At 39.9% G+C, this 20,266-nt stretch overlaps 1 non-coding gene across 1 annotated transcript; it reads right to left on the bottom strand.

Moving 5' to 3' along the window:
* Nucleotides 1-11,576: 11,576 nt before the first annotated feature.
* Nucleotides 11,577-11,648, bottom strand: trnae-cuc (transfer RNA glutamic acid (anticodon CUC)). The gene has a single exon. It is a non-coding gene; the product is annotated as a tRNA-Glu (tRNA).
* Between the last annotated feature and the right edge of the window lie 8,618 nt (nt 11,649-20,266).

The raw sequence follows: 20,266 nt of genomic DNA, 5'->3' as shown, positions 1-20,266 counted from the left end.
CCAGTGTTTAGATGAGGTTTGATGCTTAGACCTCATTAGTCATATGCTAATAGTATCTTTGGTACAATCTTCAATACAGTGTTGAATCAATGTGCTTTGCAATAGTGAGCTTTGATGCCTCAGTATCTAACATCCCATCACTACAGTGGAGTTCTACCATATGTATTCTTGCTCTGCCTGTTCATTTTCCATATTCTTCTCCGTTCCTGTGTTCTTAATATCTGTGTTATCTTACTTTTACCTCTGTGTTTTCTTCTTCCTGGTTAGCCTCACTTTGTTTTTTGTTTATCATGTATTCTGGTAACCTGCTCTTGGATAATGTTTCTGCTCCTCCTAATAAACAAAGTTCGACAACACGCTTGTGTCTTGCCCTGCCTGTCTCAGCATTACAGCTAATCTAAAGGTCAAAGCATAAACTGCACTGGCAGATACAACTATATTTAAGCATTACCACGTATGTACACAGTTTTCTAATTACATTTACATATTAACAAATAAGCAGACATCTAGTTTCTGGACATCTGAATATTTTCAAAAATTAGATTCTTTAAAAGGTGGGTTTAAATGATACAGCACTACAAAAAGCATGACAACCACAGGCAACAAGCAATCCTTGAATTAGAATAATTTAATATTTCTGTACGTGGGCAAAATAATAATATGATTCTTAGTCCACGTTATATTTAGGCTCCATGCATGTAAATATATCTTTTATTTAAAAATGAACACATTGTCTTTTTTCACCACTAGTCACTTTGAAACCATTTAAGCCCAATACACTTCATTTAAGATGACCTTAGAGTGTCTTAATGAGGAGTTCCTTCAAGTACAAACTTGCATCAGTTTTCACTGTACTGGCTGCAAGTAAGAAATTATGATGCGCAAAATAAATGCTGTTTGATGGAATAAATGAATGACAAATATGAATTTACGATGTGATCATAAAATGGCTTAGGCTAATGTGTCCATGTGTTCTTACAATCCTGGCAGGTCATGTGTGACTGGGGTTTGAGCTTCACTGAAACAAATGTTTTACATCTTATTCTGGATTATAATCTGGCTAGTGGAATTCAGAGCCCTTTCCCCAATGGGAGAAAATGATTTTATTGTTTTATGTGAGCTCATCCTGAGCAGACCATTCACAAATCAGAACAGTTTCCTGTGGCTACAGTGAGGACCTCAGCTGATACTGGAATATTCACCCACTGCTTTGATATGCTTATCTCACAGATTTCACAACAAAATCCCAGAATATCTACAATGTAGATGAGACAGGATTTGTCACTGGTCCATGACAAATCCTGTAAGATTATGTACCAGACTACAGGTGGAAGTGGGAGGGAACAGATAACAGTCCACATCACTGGGAATGTTGTTGGGCAGATTCATCATCTACAAAGGGAAACGGTTGTACAATTCTTGGTGTCAAGGTGGTCCAGACCGCAACCCCATTTTTGTAACAGAACATGGATGGTTGGACAAATCTCTTCCTTAAACTATTCACTCAGATCTCAGACTGAACATTTCTCAGGGTTTTAATATTTGATGGTTAAACCTCGCATGTGACTCTGGGACTGGGGGACTAGGGGGCTTCTTAACATTTTTTCTACTCCTGAACCTCTTAATGAATAAATGTAGGGCGGTTAATTCTTTCAAAATTATACATTTTTAATATTTTGTCAATAAATCATGACATGATCTTACTTGGAACACTTAAATGGACTTAAATGGTCCAACTGTACCTATTAAGCTGATGCCAGACTTTTCACTTATTTAATAAAATATCTTTATTTATATTATAAAACAGACATAAACTAATAAGCACATTTTGAAATGAGAAATTAGACGTTCATATTTAAATCAATTCAAAATCTATGAAAAATGCCTGGAAAATGATTTTTGGCAGGCTTATTGCATAAAGGAAAAGAGTAAAGTTATGTTAATATGGAAAGGACATGAAATTCTAAACCACACAGCTATTTTTGAAAGAAAGACTTAACTCCTTTAAATCCTTTCCATACAATCGTAATACGAAATCTCTTCTTCTCACATTTTCTTGCTTCCGTGGCTCCATTTGCTTCTTTCGTTGTCTGTTCTATGTCTTTTTGCTGATGTTTCAGTTTCTTCTTCTCATGTGTCTTCTCATGTGTCTCCTTGAACAGCTTCTCCTGTGCATTTGGTGTTGCCCTCACATCTGAGTGAAAGGACAGGGGAGGCAGTAGTGGACGGCAAGGCCTGTAGGGTCTGGATGATGGGGCTTCTTGGAGCCAGTGGGGCTCACCAGGAGCAAATCTGGTAGGCTGTCTGAGGGAGAGTGAGGGAAACCTGTTGTCTCGTGGTTTGGGAGACTCCAGGGGGAAACTGGGCCTTGCGCTTTCCAACTGTGAAAAAAGCATTTAATTTAGCATCACTATTAAATACATGCATGTGCACACACTTTGATATACTATCAAAAATATAATATAAGTTAGACTGTGATATTGTAGTGTCATAGGCAATCCATTTGTTGATTTGCCCTAACACATTTATGCTCACTATTTACCTGGATTTTAATTATAGTTCCTTATTTCAATCTAAAATCATCTCCTGTGTATAGCAGAACATTGCTTCGTTGGATGTGCACTGCAGTGTAACTAAGTGTTTCACTTTTCCTACTTTCTCAAGCTGTGCTCTCAGCCTTCTCAGTTCAGCTTTGATCTCCACATTCTCCCTCTGCAGTTCTCGCACTGCTAGCTCGAGGTCTAGACCTCCAAGACACCGCCCCACACGTGCAGCCTTCCGTCGGTTGTCCTCCCTTGTCTTCCTCCGACATTCACCCAGGGTCTCTTCCTCCTCCACCTTATGGTTTCCCATTTGAAACATGCAGACATATGACCCAGCAATGTGTATTCGGTCCCTAGAGATCTTCGGCCATCAAAGATTCTATATATATATTTTTCAATCTGAGATGCTGCAGAGCCTCATTCTAATCCCTAACAATCTCTATCTAAAAAGGGCCTCATATCAAAATTTAAAGTGGTGTGTTAGTTGTAACAGTCGCCAGCTGTGTTGATAACTCACTCTACGATGCGCTGACACGGTGGAATCTTCCAGCTGCTTACCGTCCTCCTACAAAACAGAAACCTGCTTAACACACTGATATCCAGCTCAACAGGAGGATGTCTTACAATGTAGGTCGGAGAATTGTGTGAATTGCTGCAACTAACTTCAAAAGGATGAACGCTGTTCTGCCAAAAATGCATCTCACTTTTGTAATCTTATCTTTTTGAAATGTTTGTACTACTGCTTGTCTTCTGTTTATTCTGACTAGCAGTTGCTATCACACCACGCGACTAGAATGTTATACGTATGACGCCGCATGGTTACAGAATTCAAAAGATTACAGCTCGGACGATATTGAACGCGCGTTAAAATACGCTCATGAATGAGTTTAAGACACCTGTTCATTTCAACACAAAGGGAGAAATTACTCAGCTCACAGAGCTTAGTAACGCGTTAGAGGAAAATTCGCTGCTGCTCTTTAAAACACTGAGCGTTTTTCTTAAAACACATAAAAGGTGCAAGATCACGCGTTGTCGTGTGAGCACCTCAGTCGTAAAAAGGGCTGAGTTGTCATGAATGCGTTATGATCAGGAGTAGTCGGCCGTACTGCTGCGACATCCGGTCAAATCAACTGTCCTCTAAGAATCAGCGCAGTAGTATTTTTGGTAATAGCAGCATCTATGGACATAAACGGCGGCGAAACGGATGGTTTCTTTCTCGTCAACTTTATAGTCCATTACACCTGCTCCTATAGATCGGGATAAAATCTCCATACCAAAACCTCTGTGCATTGGCATGATGAAAATTTAGAGCACGCAAATCCTTCACTTCTGAAACAGTAGAAATTATGTAATTTTACACAGATTGAAAAAAACCTCAAAAAAACCTGTAAATATAGTAGGTTGGGGAAGTGTAACGATGAGCGGTAAGGAGGCGGACGCAGTGTGTGGAAAAGAGTGAGATTTATTAGGGGGCAAATCCAAAGTCCATGGTCAAATTATTAACATGGAGAGTCCGAGAACTCATGATAAACTAAAGTAAAGTGCAGTGCACGAAGACAAACTAGGGATGCAGGCTATAATAAAGGGGCGAGGATAAACATTCAGGCTTATATTCACATGCACGAAAGCCTCGATTAACAAACAGCAGCTGGACTTAAAATAAATAGCAACAAGACTAAACTAAAACAGGGCTTAAAAACATGGTCAAATGAGCATTAAACCAGACACAAGTGCAAATTATGAGGGGTGCAGAAAACGAAACGAAGGAATGGAACCACAACAAGGGAGTAAATCAAAACAAAGACAGTAGAATTTAGCTGCAATTCTTTGTTTAACTTCAGAGGGTTAAATCGAGCTCGCTCAGATGATGGTGTTGACTGCTTCAAGGATTTTCACTAGAAGTTATATAACTGCAAGTTATATTACCGATGTCTAAGTGTATGCAGCGCAGAATTCTTTATTCGTAATGTAATACATGTCCTATTTAATTCTACAAGATAAACAGGTTGGAAAATATTTGTGTAAAATAGATTATGATTATTTTTGGAACATAAAGCCATGCAAACATTGTAAGTGGACATCAAGGAAAAATATAAAATAAAAGAATAGTATAGCATACAGTTACAGGGTATGCCTGTTTTCATTGATTACTAGGGAAGCTCTTTGTCTCCCTCTTGTGGCCATTGTTGTCTTAGCCAACAACCATATCAACATAAGTGACATGAAGTTATAGAAATTCAAGTTATAGAAAACTATACAAATTCAAGTTATAGAAAACTAAAACGTATTTTTATAAACACGATTTGACAGTGTGTTTTACATATTCTGGTTGAATATGACATTTATGTGTACAAGATTATAAAAAACACAATCATACATTTACCTGATACTTATATCCAAAGTGACTTACGAGTGAGTATATCTTGAGCAATTGAGGGTTAAGGGCCTTGCTCAGAGAACCAACAGTGGCAACTTGGCAGCAGTAGGGCTGGAACTGGTAAGCTTCTGACTACATGTCAAGTACCTTAACCACTGAGCTACCACTGATCACTGCTGGGGGCAACCATAAATGTTAGAATTTACAATGTTGGTTACTAAACTATTTAAAAAACATTTTGGAACATTTATTTATTTATTTAATTTCCCCTAACCTTTGACAGCACAGCTTTTCCAGACCTCTGTATGCATCTTCTTACCCCTTCTCTCTGCACACAAAAAATAAAACGCATTGAGAAGAGACTAATTGCCCAAAGGATAAAAAATAAAATGACATATATAATGATAAAAGGAAAAGGTAAATAGATAACAGTAGATGTGTTAATATAAAATCAAAAGTCGTCTAAACAGAACTCAATGCAATAAGTGTGTTTTGAGATGTTTTTGTTTTGCTGTTGTTTTTTTTTTTTTTGGTTTTTTTTTGTTTTTGCTTTCAAGTGCTAATGCCATTATGAGTTGCTAGACCATGAAGACATTTAAAGACATTTAAAGAATAATAAAATAATCTGATTTTGCTGTAAAAGACAGATGTCATGTTCACACTGTACAACTTCACTGCTTAATGTGATCTCCTGTTTACATCTGGCAGACACGCTTATCTATAGCAACTTACAGTTTCAACTATATTACAGAGCTAGGTCCATATAGCGGTAGGAGTTTGATTCAGTTCAGTTCAGCTCACTCAGACTTTCATTTCTGTTTTCTTGTCTTCAGGTTTTGTTTCATTGTCCCTAATAAGTCCAACTTGTGCTTGTCTACTCATGTCTCACTGTCCTCCTTTGCTTGATGTCACAACTTCATTGATACCTAATGTGAATGTTGAAAGTATCACATGTTCTTTGAGTAGGAATCAAACATCATCGCACTAATACACTGGACTGATAGTGGACTCTGCCGAGGTATGCCTACCCCTGATGTCGTGATGTTACTGAGCCTCATCCTGTCTCAGATGCCTTGGCTACTCCCATCATCCCCTGATGTCCCCTGTTGTAGCCCACACCACCTCCACCCCAACCAGCTACTCTCTGTTGACCTTAATGGACGTTCTCTTGCGACTTGGGTCTCGGACACATGCACACTATCGGGACAAGACTAGAACCTCCAGAAAGTTGGACTAAACATTAAATGCTTATTTAATTTTTTAATTTATGTCTCTCTTTAACAGCCAGAGGAGGATGGGCCCCCTTTGAGTCTTGGTTCCTCTCAACGTTTCTTCCTCATGCTCTAGGGAGCTTTTCCTTGCCACTGTCACCCTTGGCTTGCTTACTGGGGGCTTGGACTTGGACATTTGAAAAGCTGCTTTGTAACAACACCTGTTGTAAATAAAATAAAATAAAATAAAAATTTAAAAAGCACTTTATAAATAAATTTTGAGTATTTGATTTTTATATGTAATCTTAAAATTCATAAGATAACTAAAATTTGTTTTTTAATCATTACATTTTTTTCACATAAAACAAAAATATAATTTGGAGAGTCCCAATAATCTAGTACAATCAAATCTCATCATTACAGTGCCAACAACACATCAACATCACCAGACTTCAAAGCACTTGTCTGAGAGGAAGATTTGTATGCCTGTAATTCTGTTGTTGAAGAGCCTATAAAATCAAAACAGGCTTTTAAATTTGAAATTTTAAACTCAAATAAATACAGCCTTATTTTAAATGCCTAAACACACACACACACAGTTACCTCACCGTGTGAATATTGTTGTTGGTGGAGACAGTATCATAGATCCTCTTTGCTGACACATCAGTGATGTCATTGTGACTGAGGTTGAAATTAGACGGATTATAATTACCACATTGTTCAGGATTGCCAAACACACCTCCCTCTACTAAATCACCGTGTAGTAGTACAAACACCTGTAGATTTATATATCAATTAATTAAATTAATGAACGAATGAATGAATAAACGAATGACTGAATTAGCAAATGAATGAATAAGCAAAGAAATAAATAGTATATTTGTGTCATTAATGGCCAGATAATTATGCATTTTGACATTTTAAACAAAATATCATTTCTTTCAGTTCTTGTACACATGACTTGTTATCTATCAGGCATGAAACTGTAAATCATAAAGAGTCTGTTATGCCTTATTTCTCTTTTTAATGAGAACATGTGTTTCTACAAGCAGTCTGGATATGCTGTAGACCACAGAGGTCCATCCTGCCAAGTACAGGCAGTGATCAGTGAACCAGGCAGCCAGTGAGAGAGGTCATCATTTCCAAATAAAATCACCAAGAAAATCAAGCTTTTTGCTGTTTGCTTTTGAAAAAATTAAGTCCTTGAAGGAACACAGGATATGACTGAATGAGCAAAGTTACATTTATATAGAGCCTTTCAAGGAACATACAATGATTTACAATGAACACACACAGCTTCTATGTTCAGTCACATGCCGGATTTTGTGTTAAATTGTGAGAAAAAGAGTAAAATGTGTTATATCTATGTTAGTGTTCACTGTGGACTCAACAATCAAGACTCTCTACACATCCCTCCTCCCGCTTGTCCACTCACTCCAGGATGTGGGCTTTGTGCTGGTGTGGGAACAGCAGCTGCGGGCAGTGGTCAGTGAGCTGACAGTGGCTAAGGTCCAGTTCTGACAGCCCTTCAGAATGTTCCAGAAACAGCGCCAGTGACCTACAGGCCTGCTGGTCCAGCCGGGTCTGAGTGAGGTCCACCATCTTACCCAGAGCCCGGGAGGGAGCCACAGCGCATCTCACACACTCCATATCAGTCCCCACACAGAGAAGAGACAGGAACTGGAGCAGCATGGCTTTATTGCAGCTGAACACACTCAACATTCACCAACATGTAGAGTCACAAAACACTAACACACTCACATAACTACTAACATTAATGCTATTTACACACATTTTGTTTCAAATGATAAAATTCTTTCCCCTTTTCCAGAATGTTTCCCTAGTTTGTGTGGTGTTGAGTCAGTGGCTTACTGAAGGGTGACTGTGTGTAAAATGGGGAAGAGTTGCCATCACAGCCGTGTAGAGTGAGCTGTGTGTGTGTGTGTGTGTGTGTGTGTGTGTGTGAGAGAGAGCTTGCTCTCTGGATGACCATGGAGACGACTCTGCAGTCCTCAGTGCTCAGAGTCAGTGTGTGTGTCTGTTTGTCTGCTGTGAGTTCCAGAGCAGAGCAGCAGGAGAAATCCACTCTGTGCTGCAGAGCGAAGAGCAGATCTGCTGCTGCTGCCCCCTGCTGTAGTTCAGAGACACTGTAGCAGTGGAGGAGCCTCAGCAACAGCAGCCTGTCAACAAGGAGAAAACAAAACACACACAGACAGTGGCAGGGCAGTTAATTTCAGATTAATATAAATATTTCACCTAAATTTAGCAATTTCCTCCAGAAAGTCATTTTATTCTGTCCTAACACACCTGAGGTAAATATCCATGGATATTGCTGATTACCTGACAGGAGTCTCAATAAAACCTAAATGATACTGGCGCAAAATGACTTTTGAGGAAACTCGTGAAAAACACATAAACATACATAAACGTTTATATAACACTCCCTAAACAGACCAGTTATGTTTTAAAATTCTGATTGTAAGAAAAGTTCAAGCCTGAGACGGGAGACATGTTAGAGCAGTGGCTCAATGCTCTCCAGCTCCGCCTTTGGTATGGAGGTGAAAAGCAGGCTGAGAGAGACTGCTGTGCAGTGCTGGAGGGTGAAACACAGGGCAGCACAGTGGACAGAGTCCACCTCTCTGCTGTTCAGGTTGATGCAGTTCTTTGCTGAACTCAACAAGCTGGACACACAGTGAGCAGAGCCAGTCTGATAGATCTCTCTGATGATGGACAGTACAAAGCTGGAGCTCAGCCTGGGGAGAAGACACACACACACACACACAGACACACATTTCCAGGTCTCATGCTGTACAGTATAATTAAAGTGTTTGGACTGTTACAAACTGTGTGAAGAATCTGAGCCACGCAACACATGACTGTATTCTCTCACCTTCTGTTCTGAAGTCTGGCCAGTACAGGCAGAAGGTCTCTGGGGTTTTGCTGCTTAATGTTGGGGATGTGTAGTGCTCCCATGAGCTGGTCGAAGCTCGTCTACTTTGCCGTAACGTCACCCATTTGCCTTGCTGTCTGGATGCGCACTTCTGGTGCTAGAGTCTTCTCTGTCAGACTAGCAATTCATCTACACTTCTCACAGATAAAACTGCCACTAATGATGAAGAATAAACATGCTGCATTCAGTGCTCTGAAGCAGAACATAAGTCATGATGAAAAAGCAAAATGTTAACATTACTTATGTTTGTGGTAGTTCCTTAGATATAGTTTGTGATGATAAAGTAGTTTTCTATGGAAGTTGCCAGTTTCCAGGTAGAAAGTAATTAAATCCAGCGAAAAATTTGTTAAACAGATAGAGAGCAGTAAGAGCTAGTATGCTGAAACAGTTTCAAAAACAGGAAGCTTCTTTATGAAGGAAAGAGGTTCTTATGAACCTCAGCATTTTGACAGCAAGTATTAGCCATGGCTATAAAACCATGTGAATAATTCAGTTATGGGATTAATCCACAAAATAGCACATCAAATCTAATTATTTGGCCAGTACAGGGTTATGTAATATTTCTTCATCTCAGCAAAATGCAATAGCTTGACTTCCTTAACTGATTAATAATTAAAAAAATATCTTTCTTGACTATAAGAATATAGCTTACCCATTAGAAAGATTAAACATCCAGTCAGTGTGTTTCCTGGCATGTTAATGTAAAAGGCAGCTCCTAGTGGATTTGGGGAAAGATTAGTAAAAGATTTCAAGTATCTGCAAAACAGAAAACTGCCTATTCAACAGGCATGAATGATGTGCTAGAGAAGTAGTTGTGTTATTTGCATAGCCTAATTAATATGCATGCAGATCATGTTCTATAGTACCTATATTGTTATATTAAAATTTCACTATTGCTTTTGTGCTTTACAATTGTTACACATAATTGCCACACCCGATACAAGGATAGGAATTCCAATTTATTCATACTGGACAGAAGAATCATTAATGGCTGCTGAGTGAAGCACTTTCATTGAAAATTCATCCAATTATTTATTTATTTATTTATTTATTGTAACCAGAAACAGGGCACATCAGCCAGGAATACATTCCAGCTCTGTTTTAGAACACTGGCTGTGATTCATTACATTTTGGCAATTGTGAAAAAAACTAGATGATACTTCTAAAAGTAATTGTATTTGCACTTTATTTACACAGTTACATGAACAACACTGGTAGCATAGTCAACAGGCTTGATGGTTTTCCAGTGCACGACACTGTGATACCAGGGCTGGCCCAAGCCTGTGTGGGGCCCTATGAAGAAATCTGAGCTACCACTGACATAACATAGGTAAAAAAACAAATAGAAATAAATACATGGTCTTTGGCACCCTCTTGGTGGCCTTAGCAGGCTCTCATTTTGCTTATATGGCGGGACAATTGTTCTGCTGTTATCCTATCTATCGAGCAGTCCTACCTAGATTTAGTGCACTTATGTACATTACCCTTAGTCCAGGTTTCTGGTGTTTATTTTAGATGCATTTTTGGTTGTATATATTATAATTAGGCTACTGTGAACAATTGTATACCATATAGCTACAGCACCTGTACTTCACACACATGTAGTAATCGGATCTAGAAAGTTGCCAACCCTATTAAAATATTAGGTTTATAGTATAATATTTGAATTAAACAGACAAAGCGTTAATCACAATCATTTGCATGATGATTAAATCTTGAACCAAAAATGTATCAGAGAGCTCTAGTGTTTTTTAGAGACACACACCCAATAAAATTGTGCTTGACCATTTCTTGCCCTCTATATCATTCTCTGCAGTTTACTGAGAAAGACCTGACACTGGGTAATGCCGTTGTCTATTCGAAGGCCAAAACAACAACAATCTTGGTTATCAAAGACTCACTCCACCCTGACCACAGCCTCTTCTTTTAGAAGCCATGAGAAAACCACCATCGCAGCTTGAGAGCACAAATCTAGCCTCTTAAGAGGTGTTATGTTCCACAGGCAGTTCGATATCTCAATGCACTCCACATGAAAGCAATTTTCTTTCCATGAGTGCAAATTGCACTTTTAATGCCTGATATTTCAGCCACTCATTTCTTTCACTACATGACAAAACTCTCGAAACTTTTCTGCAAAAGCACTGAATGTTATTCTAACCTTTTATGGCCTTTCTCCATTCATGTACACAAAGTCCAGTATGATTCCAAATGTCATCAAAAGATATATCTGTTTGTAGCTGAACAACTTATGCAATGTGATCTTTCTTCTTTGTGTCAAATGAACTTAACAATTGAAACATCCAAAACTGGCTGTGTTTCTTGCCAACATACTGGTGTTTGGACATGTGGGATTACTTGCGCGTCACTTTCAATAGTTCAATTGGTAGAGTAGAAGTTAAAACTGTCATCCTTAGGCTGTCGGTTCAACTCCGACTCCCACAAACTTTATGTTTTAATGCAGAATCTGTCATTTTATATGAGCAAAAAAAGAGGTTTTCCCTGACCGGGAATCGAACCCGGGCCGCGGCGGTGAGAGCACCGAATCCTAACCACTAGACAACCAGGGACAAAGCTATACAGTCTGCACTCCTACTATTCTGACAATGTTTGGATGCATACTGGAATTGGTATGCATGAGTGGAAAAAGGCCATAAAGCGAGTTATTCATCTTTCTCTTTGTTCTGCAAAAAAATGAAGTTTGCAAGAGTCAGGGCTCTTTTTTACCATCTGCGAAAAGAGGGAACGCTGGTGTCACTAACACATGGAAAGAGCTGTTATATATTCCCCATTTGTCTCCTTAATGTTTCTGAAATTTTAGCCACTCATTTCTCTCTCTACATGAAAACACTCTAGAAAATTTTCTCCAAAAAGTACGGAATGTTATTCTAAGTACTCGGAAAATAGTCTTTTCCTCCCCCTTCTGACGCGTGAACTTATAGACGCCCTTGATTGCACGGTGTCTCTGTAATTAACAAGGGAGAGAGTGTATGCCACTCTCTCTCTCTCCCTAAGAGTACAGCCAATTATGCTCTTTTAGACTCCCGGCCACAAATGGCTGTGACACCATCAGTTTCAAAGTTAAACACAACTCCTATAGTACTAATAAAAGCTTCACACTCACCTCAGCTGGGACATGGCAGACACTGAAGGAAACTCCTCACTTCACTCTCTTCATCTGTCCAGTCATTAAGCTCCACTGGTTTCTTCACTGTTTGGAGTTTCAGCACTTCTAGCACTTTTAATATTAGAATAGAATCCCTTTATTTACTAAAGGTACACAGAAATGTACACAGGTACACAGAAACTTATTGTATGTAAGAGTGCAATAGTTCAAAGCTGTATTAGTGCAGATAAATACAACTACAGTGCCATTGCAGCTTTTAATGCTGTTTCAGTATCAGGGTCTTCAGGAAGGCTCCACCTGGCAACCCTGAAGTGCCTTGCAATGCTTAAAACTACACACACACACACACACACACACACACAAACAAACACAAACACTCAACAAGGTGAGTTCTGCTTATTTGTTATTGGATATTTGTTAAGAAGGCTGATCGCCATTTAAAATTAGATTCTACACACTGTAATTGTTACACTGGTGAGTTTGAGGTAGAGATGCACTTTCATTAATACTGCTTACACTGTGTTTCTTTACAACACGCATGGACGTGTTGAAGCATCTCATATGCATGGAACACTACTACTCAGAGCATTGGAAGGTTGAAAACAGAAGCTATCTGGCTCACACAATGTTTTAAATGTGCCAAGGGAAATTCCAAGTGTGGCCATCCTTGAGTGGAGTGGAAGATAAATATGTTTTTTTGTATTTCAAAGCAGCTGTAAGAGTATAACAGGCAGTTTAGAACATGTCAGTCCCTCCATGTAATTTGAGAGAAAATATCCTATGAAGATTGGACCAAGATTCCTGCCGAGTATTTTCAGCACATAGTGGAAACTATGCCAGAAAGAATTGCTGCAGTTCTGGAGGCCAAAGAAGGTCCAACATGCTATTAAATGGGTGTACTTAAGCCCACTGTGTCCTATAATAGGATGTTGCTGGAATGTATGTGGATGTTGTTGAAATGGCCGCAGAGTTGCGGCAGCAGTACAGGTCGTCTGTAATCCTTTCCCCCATCCGAGTGAGTTTGCCCTATTACACGGGGTCGAGTTATGATGTGAATGTTTAATTACACAGGATGGATTGTGGGCGACGGAACCGAACAGCCTTCAGGATTCAAATAGAGAAAGGTGAAACTTCTCCAGCCTTTGAGTTAATCACAGGACTATTGCATAGCAATTAGGGATACAGCTTTCGGGGGGTTTGGGTGGGTTGCCTTATCCGCTCCTTTAACAGAGTAGTCACAATTCAAATTTCCCTTCTTCCATTGTTTACAAGGCATTATACATGTGGTTTATTTATAGTGCACGGAGTAATATGCAGCAAGTCTGGTCTGTCTGCTTTGGAAGAGAAACATTTGGCCAAAAGAGCAAGACACAGCCAGGAGGATGATTGGTAAGAGCAAATCATAATATGCACCTTAAAGCTGTGCTCTACAGCTAGGTCCTGTTCCATGACTGCATATATACATTTACTACTGACATTGCCATTTGTATCTGGCCATTTACAGTGCACTCTAGCTCAATGCAGCACTTGAAGCTGATTTTCCATTGTGTAGTTATTATGTTCAAGAGATGTTTGACCCGGTCAGGGTGACACACTTTAGTGAGGGCAGCAGTATCCTAGAGGACACTACAGACAGTGACAGAGACATCTCAGAGCGCGACGTGAGAGGTTGAGTTTTTTGTTACTCTCTCTACGACATACTTTTCATGCCAGGTACTATTGTCCAGTTCAGCCCAATTTAATTTACTGCCTTGTATTATATATAAATTGCTGAACATCTTATCACTCAGTTTCAAACATCCCCTCAGCTCTTTTAAGCCATTTTGGTTATTCAGAAGTACTGCTAAATGGATGTGGTGGGAAAATGAGAGCATATCAAACACAGACAGCTTTATGCATTGAGTAGTAAAGAGTAAAAGTTTATTGGGTTCTGTCCCCTGTATAACAGAGTAAGAGAACTGACCCGCAGTACGGTCCCCCTCCCCTTATACACAGAACAGAAGAAAGAGAAAAAAAGAAAAACGACTCCTACAGAGTATCTGCTAGTTCATGTTTTGGTTAGCCTGAGCGCTGAAGGCTTCTTCTATCTCTATGGTTAGAACGGTATGTGAGCAGCTGGTGTCCCTGACTCACATGCTTATCTGCAGACTGTTATGCTGTGACTATAGAAACATAAAGCAAAGTTAAATAAAGCAAAGTAAATTTCCACAAAATGAAACAAAGTAAATTTCCACAACATTTCCCCCTTTTATTCTATATCACACATTATCACACATTTATTCAGCAAATAGTACTACGATGTCTTCATGTGGATCACCAGCACCGCCCATCTTGGGGAGCGGAATGTCTTCACAGAGCTGGGGTTGGTCATTGGCTTGACCGCTGAGCGCTGGCATGGTGAAATCACTAGAAATACGTCTGACACGCAATGACAAAAAAGGAGGTAAACACAGAAGAAGAAGAAGAATGGGTAGCAGAATGGGCAACGCTACAGCTGCTAGGTTCGCTGCCCAACTGCCCAACCAGGCCGTCAGCCATTCCCAGAAACCACCTGGAACTGTAGGCTGCGGAGTGAAGGCAGATCGCATATGATTCATATAATCAGTAATATTAGCGCTGAGATCTGGAATGTAAAAACAGCAGGAAGTGTTAATCATTTTGCACACTCCTCCTTCCTTCATGGTTAGGAGATTTAATACCATTCTATGTTGAAGCACTACTGCCCTTATCACTTGTTGTTCTATCTTTAAGGCACCTATTGCTGCTAAGGTATCATTAACTACTTGCAGTAACTGATAAGCTAAGCCATTGATCTTTTGCAGGGCTGCTACTGTGCCACCGCCCAGGAAAAGGGACCAACCAATGGTTTCACCCGGAGTGGTCCATGGGTCCCTCAGAATTCTACCACAATAGTCTGTGCTGGTTATGTCTCTCCTCACCCTGTGCTGCTTGGCATGGGGAAGTGTATACACCTGCGTCCTTGGGCGCACTACAGCTGGATAACAACAACCAGTCCAGTTCTGTGGCCCCTGACTGAATCTTCCGTAATGTGGCCTGCGGGGTAGCAGCGGTTTCCTGTATTGCTTGCACAGCGGTTTTAGTTGCAGCTGCCTTTGCTACTCTATCTGCAAAATTATTCCCCTTGCTGATTTGGTCTTCTGTAGTCCTGTGAGCTGCACACTTAACAACTGCAATTGTCTTTGGCAGCGAAATGGCTTCTAGCAAGATGGTGATGTCTAATATATTTACCCGAGCTTGTCAGGAATTGCCTATGTTTCCATATGGCTCCAAAATCATTAACAGTTTTGTCTGCAGCTAGTTTGCATGCTTCCGTCAGTGCTACTAGTTCAGCAGCCTGCGCTGAATAGGAGGATGGTAATACTTCTGTTTTAAGTATTTCATGATCTGTTACTACCGCGTATGCTGCCCTATTGACCCCTGTGTCATCCCTGCTTGCTGACCCATCCACATAGAGGCATAGGTCTGAGTTACTTATGGCTTCTTCAAAGAGATCAATCCACGGTATATATACTTCAGCTAAGACTGCTGTGCAGTCTTATGGATCTCCATCCTCCTCCGTAGGAAGGAGTGTAGCTGGGTTCAGTGTTATACACCTTTTGACAGTTATATTAGGCATATCTAAGAGGGTGGTGTGGTATCTCAGCTACCACTGGGCTGATAAGTGTGACACTCTTTGGTCCTGCAGTATTCGGTGTACTGCGTGTGGGACTAAAACAGTAAGAGGGGAGTATGCCACTATGGTTTAGTTAGCGAAATTATGGCTTGTGCTCGGTTTTGAGACAACCTGTGTGTATTTCCCTTAATGATATGCCCCAAGAACGTCACTTCCTCCTTACAATTCTGTAATTTTGCTCTACTAGGTCAGTTACATGTATGTTACATCTGAAATATTCCCTTGAGCTTTTACGCAACATACTAAACAAAGGTTAGGAACAGGCTAAACTCTGCTAACTCTCAGCAGGTCAAAAGTACTTCAGACTGCAATCTATGACCTAGTATTTTATCAAATTTTATCATAATTGTAACGCAGGGAGGCTTGGCAGGATACAAAAGAGGAGCCGTGATGCATACAACGATGTTTATTTAGAGACATGGAAGACAACGTAGCACTAAGGCTATCGTGGGATCAAACACTGACAATGTTAACGTTTACACAAATGACTTATATGTGCAAACAATAACAACACAACGAAGAGCACACACACACAAGCAAACACACACACGGGGAGACGTTTGGGGGGGTCGTACTGTGTTCACACATGCTCTCTCTCTCTCTCTCTCTCTCTCTCTCTCTCTCTCTCTCCATCCTTTGGGTTTCAATAATACCCCCAGGGCAGACAGAGCCACTATTCAAGCAATGTAATATTCTGCTCTGGCTCCTCCTACCTCTGCAATGACATCCTCAGCTTTTATTTCAGTGGGCGTTGCATAGCCACTCATAAGTATAAATATGCCCCTGCCTGAGCTCCTGAAATTACTACAGCTTATTAAAAAAAACCCTAATGAAATATGCAATTGCTTATAGTAGATTGTTCAGCCTTTTATATTCAGTTATGCATGACTATGGCTAGGCACCCCTGTACCCAATGATATCCGCATTTCAATGATTGTGCTCATTTTTGAGTATCGTGTGAGCTAGTAACATCTCAGCAAAAGATAGGATTCCAAATATGCATTAGTCTTTACAATAACCTAAGACAACCCTTTTGCACGAAGGGAACTGGTAACTATGCACACCCTCCATAATGTTCAGAAGATATTTAATGTGCTGGACAGTCGAAGCATTATGTGTGCGCGTGCGTGATGTTATTAACGTGACAGTAAAAGCTCACCATTTTTAAACGGGGGCTGATCGACTTTCCACTTATGCAAGACTTATGTCAAGAGTACATGTCAAAAATTAGAGATGGAATGAGGGGCTAAATGCAACAGTCATACAAGGCATACAACAGTCAAAGGTAATGTGGAAACACACTTAAAAAACAAACTATAAGATCATGATTGTCAATTACATTAAGAAAACAAACAAACAAAAAAATATATAACTGTCATATAGAAACAGAATACAAACTGTCTTCCAAGATTGCAACATATTTACATAATTTCAAAATATTAATTAATTTAAATTCTAATTATTCACACCAATAATGCTCGGTGACTAGAAATCGTTTTTGGTTGTAGCTTCATGTAATCCTGTAGCTACCAGTCTCTTTCAGTGAAAATGGTCAGGTACATGTATGTTACATCTGAAATAATTCCATGAGCTTTTAAGTAACATACTAAACAAAGGTTAAGAACAAGCTAAATCAAATCAGGCTAACTCTCAGCAGGTCAGAAGTACTTCAGACTGCAAACCATGACCTAGTATTTTGTCAAACATGTTTGTTATTACATTATCAGTGACTTAGCCTTCTTAAAGTAGATGAGGGCTTGTGCTGGTGAGAGAGTGACAATAAGCAGCAGCATAACCTTGTAGAGCAGCACCTGCTCCGAGTTACGCATACGCACCAACGGGTCCGTGCATCTCTGACTACAGGTGAACAAACCGGTACAGTGTGCTGGTGTTAGTGCCATTAACCACTCTAAACTGGAGTTTTGAGTGTATATACGTGGAGGAAGGACAAGTAGTTAAAGAGGATTACGTCTCCACGTGTTGTGGTTGCTGGCGGTACTGGTCAGCGCAGGGCACGTGTGTCAAAGCTGGACATACTCCTGTCCAGCGATCTGGCAATGCAAAACAGGGAGAGTGAGCTGCAACAGAGTTCCAGAGTTTTAACAAGAATTTTGACTTATTGACAACTCGCATATAAGAACAAAGTGAAAGATTTAGGGTCATGCTTTTATGTTTCCAGGAGATTAACTCACCTGCCTTTCAGAGACGTGCAGAGCGGAACTTTCAAAAAGCTTATCAAGGTGATGAGAATGTGAGGTTTAGGTTCATCTATAGTGTTACATTAACAATGTAAAATATGGATATTGAGGTCAGCATCACTTAAGAGTGTATGTGTGAAACATCCTTGTCACCATAAATGTTGTGTTGTTACAAAATTAAGCAGTCCATCCAGTTTCATTTCCCTGATTTATTAGCAGCCTGTGCCCATGGTCTGACTCAAGTATTTTTATTTTAATTTCCTCCATGTTGTTTATAATAGGCCTACAGTAAGAAATCCTTTTAAAGGTGATCGCCATTTCTCCCACTGTATACTGTTGAACCATACACGTTTTTATTCAGTGAGAGATATGTCATTTATGGGGATTAGGTACAGCGCGTTTTGTTCAGGACATTCGCGACGATATATGTGCTAAATGGGATTGTAAAATAACTAGCTAGCTAGCCATGTATTTAGACAGAACCTGAATTGTGTTACATCGGGATTTTTATCCCATGTTTTTAAGGCTGCGTTATGTACAGCCTAGCATAAATAAATACGCAAGAATGCAGAGCAGGAATAGTCCATAGTTTATTTTCCCTTCTATATAAGCCCGCAGGTTCATAGGTGACTAGCTTTTATAATGTCATGTGTAATTTGAGCATAATGGTGGAAACTACAAAGAACAATATGGAAAAAAAGGAGGGTTGTTTCCATAATTGCCCTTGAAAAAATTTATAAGAATTAAACTCTTGTTTCCCCCTCAGACAGTCTCCGGAGGGTCCCTCAAAAGCATGTTTATATTTAAGTTGCAATAAAGGACAGGACCAGCTATTCACTTCAACTAATTCTGGAGTCTGCATCTTTATTTTCTATTGAAATATTTAATCTTAAAACTATCTAATTGGGGATGGGTTTTCTGAACATACAGGCATCTGTGATGGTAATCCCTTAATATTAGAGGGGTAAAGTTATATTATCAGATAACTAACTAGATTGCTAGTTTTCTGTCTCTGCCATGGTCGATTGTACTTTCATCAGTAGGCAAGGTAACCCGGGTGCACTAGCGAGTTTTCCGTCATATCTGCCATTGCTTCTACAAATACAACGCAGCAAGTCCATTATTTTAGATCTGGTGTCTCACAGCAAGCTGGCAACAATTAGTTGGTTAAAAAATTATAGTAAATAAAGAAAATAAAACACTAACATGATAGTCAAGCTAGGTTCATTCGCAAAGCTAGCTAGCTAACGATAACAACAGAAAAATTAAAGTTCAGTGTCAGTCAATTTAGCCAAAGAGGAACAGATTTTGTCGCATTTTGTGACTGGCTCTTTAGACATTAATGTGGCAGACTGCCTGAACGTCAGCCCTCATTTGTTCTGTTAGTTCAACCCTTTTAACAAGTGCCGTCAAACAAGAGAATGGGTGCATTTTAAAGTGGTCAGCATTGCTATCCATTGGAGCCTGCTGTTTGATTAGAAAACCAGCACACACATTTTCATGTATGACATATTTAACATATTTGTCCCAAAGGCATTGATCCACGGAACGCAAGGATCAGCATCGCATGTTCTAAACTATGCTTACTCCTTGCTCCACTGGAACGTTTAAGTGCGCACGTGCCGGTAAAGGGGAAAAGACAGCGTGTGGATTGCGTTTGGGGTGACTGTTACATAACATCTGTAGCCAGTGTTGAATACATAATGGAATTTAAATGGAATTTAATTAAATGGAATTTAATAAGCCATGGATGTAATGGAATTTAATTAAATGGAATTTAATAAGCCATGGATGTACTAATATCGATATACCGTTTTTCTCCGCAAATACTCTGTCACCCAAGACAAAGCGGTCCATGAAGCTTGCCTCTGGCAATGGCCTGGATGGAGTTACTGTGAGTACCGTTATCAACCAACATGAGGACAAAAGACAGGAAGGTGTTGAGCCCACTGTTATCACTCATAATCCGGTTCCAGTTGTGAACTGTCTTTAGTGATGTTTCTTTAACCCAGTCTGCCACTGCGAGTAAGCCTGAAAGGCTGGGCCAGGCCAGCACTGAAAGCATGCCTAGACTGCTCATGCAGTCCTCCACCAGCGAGCTGCTCACATGCCTGGGTGCGTTCTTGTGGCGGCGTTGCTGCCTGCTGAAGGACCTGACTACTGACGAGC

The sequence above is a fragment of the Electrophorus electricus genome, chromosome 10 (assembly GCF_041902795.1).
Source record: "Electrophorus electricus isolate QZ-2024a chromosome 10, ASM4190279v1, whole genome shotgun sequence".
Taxonomy (NCBI): Eukaryota; Metazoa; Chordata; class Actinopteri; order Gymnotiformes; family Gymnotidae; genus Electrophorus; species Electrophorus electricus.
The sequence above is the reverse complement of the archived record's forward strand: the minus strand, read 5'-3'. Positions and strand labels throughout refer to the sequence as shown.